This window comes from Orycteropus afer, unplaced genomic scaffold, assembly GCF_000298275.1.
Source record: "Orycteropus afer afer isolate SDZICR_OR568_19922 unplaced genomic scaffold, OryAfe1.0 scaffold00038, whole genome shotgun sequence".
NCBI lineage: Eukaryota > Metazoa > Chordata > Mammalia > Tubulidentata > Orycteropodidae > Orycteropus > Orycteropus afer.
This window is the reverse complement of record NW_006921625.1, coordinates 10,643,606-10,650,869: the sequence shown is the minus strand read 5'-3', so window position 1 is coordinate 10,650,869 and position 7,264 is coordinate 10,643,606.

The following is a 7,264-nucleotide window of genomic DNA, read 5'->3' as shown; positions in this document are numbered from 1 at the left end:
CCCCGTAGAAGATAAGGCAGTCCACTCCAATAAAGATCTGCAGCCTTGAAAACCCTATGGGGCAGTTGCACTCTGTCCTATAGGGTTGCTGCAGAAAGGGTACGGGGGCAGCATCCTCTGACCTCCTCTAACTTCAAAAGAGGGAGAGAGACTCACCATGCACAGTATCAGCCCAAGGCTGATGCCTATGAGGCGAAAGCAGACGTGCTGCCACGCTCCAAATTTTTTTTTTTTTTAACCAATTCTGACATCAACTGACCCCCCCACAGCACTCTCTACTTCTTCGCTGGGTTTGATAATTTGTTGCAATGGCCACACAGAACTCACAGACAATACTCACGATTATGGGGTTTATTAGGGAAGTCACGGTACAGTTCAGGTTCAGGAACGCTCAGGATGTAATTGTTCCATCAGGACAGCCTCCCCTCTGCCATGCCCATTGGCATGCCTCTCTTTGGCCCTTGGCCTCTTGGCCTTGCCTCTGCCCTGCTTACAAAGCTCTTTTAGCTCTGCCAGTGGGTGCACCCTACCCTGTCAGCAAGACTCCTGCCCACAAGCTCTCAGCTTTCTTGCTCCGTGGGCCGGCAAGCCCGCAGCTCTGTGTCATGCCGGTCTTTTGGTTCTGTTGCCACCATGCCCTGCTGTCTCTCTGCCATCTCAGCACAGGGTCTCGGGTCCAAGGACACACTTTGCTCTTGGCTCTTCTTCTGTCTTGATGGCAGTGAAATCTTCCTCTCTGATCTTTCCTTTAAATGGAAAGATCTTCCTTTTAAAATGAGATAGTTCATTTTAAGCCGAGTGAGATGGCAAACTGACCAATCCCCACATTAAAGCAAAAAACCAAACTCACTGCCATCCAGTCAAATCCAACTCATAGCGACCCCTCCTTGGGTTTCTGAGGCAGTATCACTACAGAAGTAGATTGCCCAACGCTCCTTCTGAGGAGTGGCTGGTGAGTTTGAACCGCTAACCTTTTGATTAGCAGTCCAATGTCTTAGGCACTACACTACCAGAGCTCCTTAGTGGGGTCCCATACACCTTATTTGCATGGTCTCTGGTAGCATAGTGGCTAAGACACTTGACTGCTAACCAGAAGGCTGGCGGTTCAAACCCACCAGCCACTCCTCGGAAGGAAGATGGGGCATTCTACTTCCGTAGTGATACTGCCTCAGAAACCCAAGGAGGGGTCACTATGAGTCGGGTCTGACTTGACAGCACGTAACAACAACAAACCCCTACAAGGGCGCCATGTACCTTATTTACATTGTTACCAAACTGTCCAGTCCCAATGGCGGGCCACAAGCACCTCACATTTACACAGTTCCACCCGGTCATCTGGTGGGAGTCACAGAGACCACGGCTAGAAGAGCCAGACCAAGTAATTCAGAGTCGGAATGGACTTGATGGATGTGAGTGGGGTGGGGCTAAACTCAAAAATCAAACCTACCGCCGTGGAGTCAGTTCCGGCTCACAGTGACCCTGTAGGTCAGGGTACAGTTGCTCCTTAGGGTTTCCAAGATGGAAGCAAACTGCCTCATCTTTTTCCTGCAGAGCAGCTCGTGGATTCAATCACCTACCTTTCAGTTAGCAGCCAAATGCTTTAATCATTGTGCCACCAGAGCTCCTTGGGGTAGGGCATAAAAACCAAAAACCAAACCAAACTCACAGCCATCGAGTCATTTCCAACTCATAACAACCCCCATTTGGGTTTCTGAGGCTGTAAATCTTTACAGAAATAGATCTCCCCATCTTCCTTCCACGGAGCAGCCTGTGGGTTTGAACCGCTGACCTTCCAGTTAGCAGTCAAGTGCCTTATCACTCCATCACCAGAGCTCCTTAGGGGTAGGGGATAGTCCCTATCAAAGACATTGTCCTCTTCCAGGTTCTTAGAGTTGGTGCTGGAGAAGCCAGCAGGGTGATTCTGGAATGTGTAGGCTGCGTGTTGGGACGAGGAAATCGGGGCAAACCTCTCTTTTCTTTGGAGGAAGTCTTGCACGCAGGGCTGGTTGGAGATGCTTGCTGGGGACTCCAGCTGCAGGGCAGTCTGGCTCTGTCACCACAGAGTTCTGCAGGCTTCTCAGCTCCCCTCCCCCGCTCCCCAGTGCACACCTGCACGGCTGCCCTGGGCAGAGGCCCAGGCCTGGCATCCCTCCTCAGCCCATCGACAGCCCGCCCAGGAGGCAGGGAAGCCATGACTCGAATAAGCTGCACTGGGCCGGGGGGAATAATTGTGAATGGACTTCAGGCCCGACTTCTGGTTCTCACAGCTGCGCATGGGGGAGATCGCCATGGGAATTCTGAGTATTGTTCAGAGCTGACTGCAGCTTCCATTGTTGGGCTCTGATTACAGCTTTTGTTTCTCCATAAAGTACAGTTATTAAATGCCAGTCAGGAACAAAGATGTATTTACACGAGAGGGGGTCGGTGAAGGCATGCTATTTTTGGAGCTGCTCTGCTGTAGGGCTGGGAGTGGGCGGTGGGATGGTGGAGGGCAACCTGCAAGCTTTCAGCTGAGAGTGAAGCATCTCTAAGAAGGGAGCCGATGAAGGCTGAAAATGGTGACCAGAGTGGCCACTAACCAGTTGCTGTTGAGTTGACTCCATGTATCCCAGAGGGGATAGAACTGGCTCCATAGGGTTTTCAAGTGCTGCTTTTTCAGAAGTTGATTGCCAGCCCTTTCTCCCGAGGCATCTGTGGGTGACCTGCAACCCCCAACCTTGTGCTTAGGAGCTGAGTGCACTGACCCTCTGTACTACCCAGGGATTGAACCAAACCAAACCAAACCAAACCCACTGTCATGGACTTGATTCCGAGTCATAGTGACCCCCATTGGTTTTCCAAGGTGGTAAATCTTTATGGAAGCGTCATTTCCTTCTGAGAAGTGGCTGGTGAGTTTGAACCATCAGTCTTCTGATTAGCAGTCAGATGCCTTAGGCACTGGACCACCAGAGCTCCCTACCCAGGCACTGCAACGCAACACATTGCTGTTGATTCGTATCCAACTCATACCAATCCTTCCTTGGGTTCCAAGGCAGTATCACTACGGAAGTAGATTGCCCAGTCTTCCTTCTGAGGAGCAGCTGGTGGGTTTGAACCGCCAGCCTTCTGGTTAGCAGTCAAGTGTCTTAGGCACTACGCTACCAGAGCTCCTACCCAGGCATTAGCCCTACCCTAATCTACCTAAAGGAGCTCTGGTGGCATAGTGCCTCAGGCATTTGACAGCTAACCAGAAGGCTGGTGGTTCAAACCCACCAGCCACTCCTTAGAAGGAAGACTGGGCAATGTACTTCCATAGAGAGACTGCCTCAAACCCAAGGAGGTGTTGCTGTGAGTCAGAACCCACTTGACAGCAGTGAGTTTGGTTTTTTTCATCTACCTAAAAGGAGCTCTGATAGCATAGTGCCTAAGGCACTTGAATGCTAACCAGAAGGCTGGCGGTTCAAACCCACCAGCCACTCCTCGGAAGGAAGGTTGGGCAGTGTACTTCCGTAGTGATACTGCCTCGGCAACCCAAGGAGGCGTCGCTATGAGTCGGGTCCGACTTGATGGCACATAATAACAGCAACAACAAAAGGAGTTTTGGATAAGTGGATAAGGCATTTGGGTGTTATCCAGAAGGTCAGCAGTTCAAACCCACCAGCCGCTTCATGGAAGAAAGATAGGGTGATCTACTTCTCTAAATATTTACAGCTTTGGAAACCCAATGTGGGTTGCTATGAGTGAGTTTGACGTGATGGCAGTGAGTTTGGTTTTTTTTGGCTTAATCTACGTAAGGAGCTATGGTGGCTCAGTGCCTAAGGCATCTGACTTCTAACCAGAAGGTTGGCAATTCAAACCCACCAGCTGTTCTGTGGAAAATGTTTATCACCTCGGAATCCCAAGGAGGGTGGGGCGGTCACTATGAGTTGGAACTGGCTCTACCTAAGTCAATTTTTTGTTGATTGGCCAAAGGAAGGGGTAGTGGAGTGAACTTAGAAAACCAAATCCAAACCTCTCCTGAGACTAGCAATCTGGGTATTTCCAAGTGAGGTCCCACTATTTCCCAGCCTAAATCCACAGGCCTCTTCTATTTAGCCAGCCCAAATTCCCTCACAATGAGTACTTTCATCCCAGGAGATGTGTGAGGTCCACACTAGTTGAATTCCAGACCCCCACCCACTGCCCAGAAGAGACTCCAAATGGGTCATCTACCTGCCTTGGTTAGCCCAGCTCAGGACTTTAACAAACTAAATACTACAATTGCTAACATTTAAAAGGGGTCATGGCATGGGGCAGATGGTTCCAAGCTTTGATTGGGAGCCAAAAGGTTGGCCGTTTGAAAGTATGCAGCAATGTCTGGAAAGACAGGCCTGGCAATCTGCTGCCTTGAGAACAGCCTTGAAAATCCTCTGTAGCAGTTCTCATGGGTCATCATGAGCCAGAATAATAGCAGCTAACAACTACAGAGCCCTTTATACAGCCTAGGAGCTCTTGTGGCACAGTGCCTAAGGCATTGGACTGCTAATCAGACGGTGGTTCTAAACCCACTAGCCATTTGCCTTGGAAACCTAATGAGGGTCGCTATGAGTCAGAATTGATTTGATGGCAGTGAGTTTGGGTTTCGGTTTTATACGTCTTGGGAGCTCTGGTGGTGCTGTGGTTAAAGCGTTAGGATGCTAACCCAAAAGTCAGCAGTTTAAACCTATCAGCCACTCTGCGGAAAAGGATGAAGCCGTCTGCTCCCTGCCTTGGATATGTGGCAGTTCTACTCTGTCCCATAAGGTTGTTATGAGTTGGGATCCTTGGATGGCATGTTTTTTTTTTTTTCTTTTAAAATACATGTCCGAGTCCCTGATGATGCAAATGGAAGTTGTGCGCTTGAGTCTACCCAGAGGTACCTCAGAAGAAAGGTCTGTCGATCTACTTCTGAAAAATCAGCCTCACCCTCCTGGGTGAGGGGCCCGAAGCCCGCAGGGACTGGGGATAGAAACTAACTCAGCCTATTTTTAAAGATCCCTGTGCCTCGCAGCTCTAGGCGATGACATCAGAGAACCCTGCGTTCTAGTCTCCAGCCAAGCCTGGTCATCCTCGAAAACTACAAATCCCAGCATGCCGCGCGGCACAGGAGCCCACAGCTCCGCGCGCGGTCCTCCCCGACGTGTCGGAGGCCGCCGCCCCTGGAACCAGGAAGACGCCCGAGACTTGGCCCACCACGCCGCCGGGGCTGCGCATGGCCTGCTGGGATCTGTAGTCTCTGCGGGTTGGGAGTGCCCGCTCCGGAATCTCTGTCGCGGTCTTGGGGCTGAAGCGGCGCGGGCACGCGTGCGCAGTGCGCGGGCGGCCGTCGTGGGTGCCGCTCCGGCCAGCTCCGTGGTTGTGGGAGCCGGAGCCGTGGCGGCGCGGGGGCTCTGAGGCCGGGAGCTGCGAGAAAGTTTGCGTGAGGAGCGAGGCTGCGCTGGGCGGGGCCGGCGCGAGGCGGTGGCGGCGACGGCAGCGGCAGCGGCAGCCGGGCTCCGGGAGTGCCGCGCCGGCTGAGGAGAGCGAGGAGGCGGCCGCGCGTCCACCGAGGGGCCGGCGGGCACTGGTGAGTGAGGGAGCCCTGGTGGTCCCGGAGCTCGGTCCGGGACGGCAGCTCCTGTCCCCGCCTTCCCAGTCCCGCGCGGCACCTGGGCGAGGCCGCCGGGCCGACTCACCTGCGCGCGGGCTCCGGGCGGCAGAGGGGGCGGCGTCCGGGTCCCGCCGATATCCTTTCATTGTTTCTCTGACCTCAGCCCTCGGTGCGGCCGGGCGGGAGGGCGGGCAGGCGGCGGCGGCGGGCGAGGTTGCCAGGAGCTGCTGCTTGTGCTCGCCGTCCCGCGCCGGCCAGCTGTCCGGGGCTCCTCGGGGACGCCGGTGGGGGGCTCGACGTCCAGGACGGCGCCCAGGGAAGCTGCGCTGCTTTGGGCGTCGCAGGACGCACGCGTGAGCCGTGCAGGTGCCGGTGGGCGAGAGGGAGCGACTTGGCCCAGGTCGCGCAGGTGGGACCAGGGCGGCGACCAGAGGGAGCTCCCAGACCAGCCGTGCCTTTGGGGTGGTCCGGAGGGGTTTGTGGGTGATTTCGGGGCTTCGACCTCCTGGAGTGTCTTGCGGCCGCGGTCCTGGGAGCTCGAGTCGACCGCCCTGGACCGGAGTCTGGCCCCGCCGAGTCCCGAAGCCGAGCATCCCCCGCGGGTTGTGCGTCTGAGTCTGGAAACCAGATTGCTCCGTAAGGGGGCAGTTCGAGGAGACGGGTCGGGGAGAAATACTCAGGCACTTTCTGCCATTTTTCTCGTCTGATTTACCCTCCAGCCCTGTAACAACTTATTTCCTGATGTTGTAATTGATGGTTGCTTGTTTTAATAAGATTTTCTTTGCTGTAATGAAGTCATTCCACATTGTGAATTCGTTTTCTAACCAGAAAATCTCATTTCCTGTGTGCTTAATGACCGGAACAGATACCCACTATGCGGTTGATAACACTGGCTTGTGTCTTAGACTCAGCCTGCACTTTCTATGTTCGTTTCATGCCACTGAGACCGTCCACAGCAAACTTTGCATGCTAAGAATTTTTCATCACAATTTGAAGAACTGTTTTTTAAAAATATTGAGATTTATCCTGAGATACCTATTACTTTTCACACTTCTATTTTTTCCATAGGGATTTTCACTTTGACACACTTGTGATCGAAAGGTATTTTCCCAAAAAGTTTGTTTAAACATTCTTTATCTTGGTCAGATATTCCCAAGGGAAATTTCATTTTCCAATGCTGATCTCTTTAAACGCGCATATTTAAGTTGAGCAGAATTCGAGTTAATAGTTAATTATAGCAATATAATGCTACAGAAGGAGCTCTGGTGGTGTAGTGGTTAAGGCATTGGGCTGCTAACTAAAAGGTCGGTGGTTCGAACCCACCAGCCATTCCGCAGAAGAATGAGGAGGTGGTCTGCTTGGGTAAAGATGTACAGCCTTGGAAACCCAGTGGTCTCTGTGAGTCAGAAATAACTCGATGGCCTGAGTTTGGTTTGAGTTATAACCCTACAGTGAACCCTTTGATAGGTTGCTGTTGAAGGGTACACCTGTATACGGCATATGGCTTTGAGTTTGTCCTTTGGGTGAGCAAGCTGTGGATAACTTGGTGACATAAAGATGATGTGACATACGGATATTGAAACTACTTCCTGTTTCTCCTGCTAATTTATATGTGCATTGTTGGCCTTGGGGGCGGGGAGTAATAGATTTGTATCTTTTTTCTTTCTAGTTTTTCTC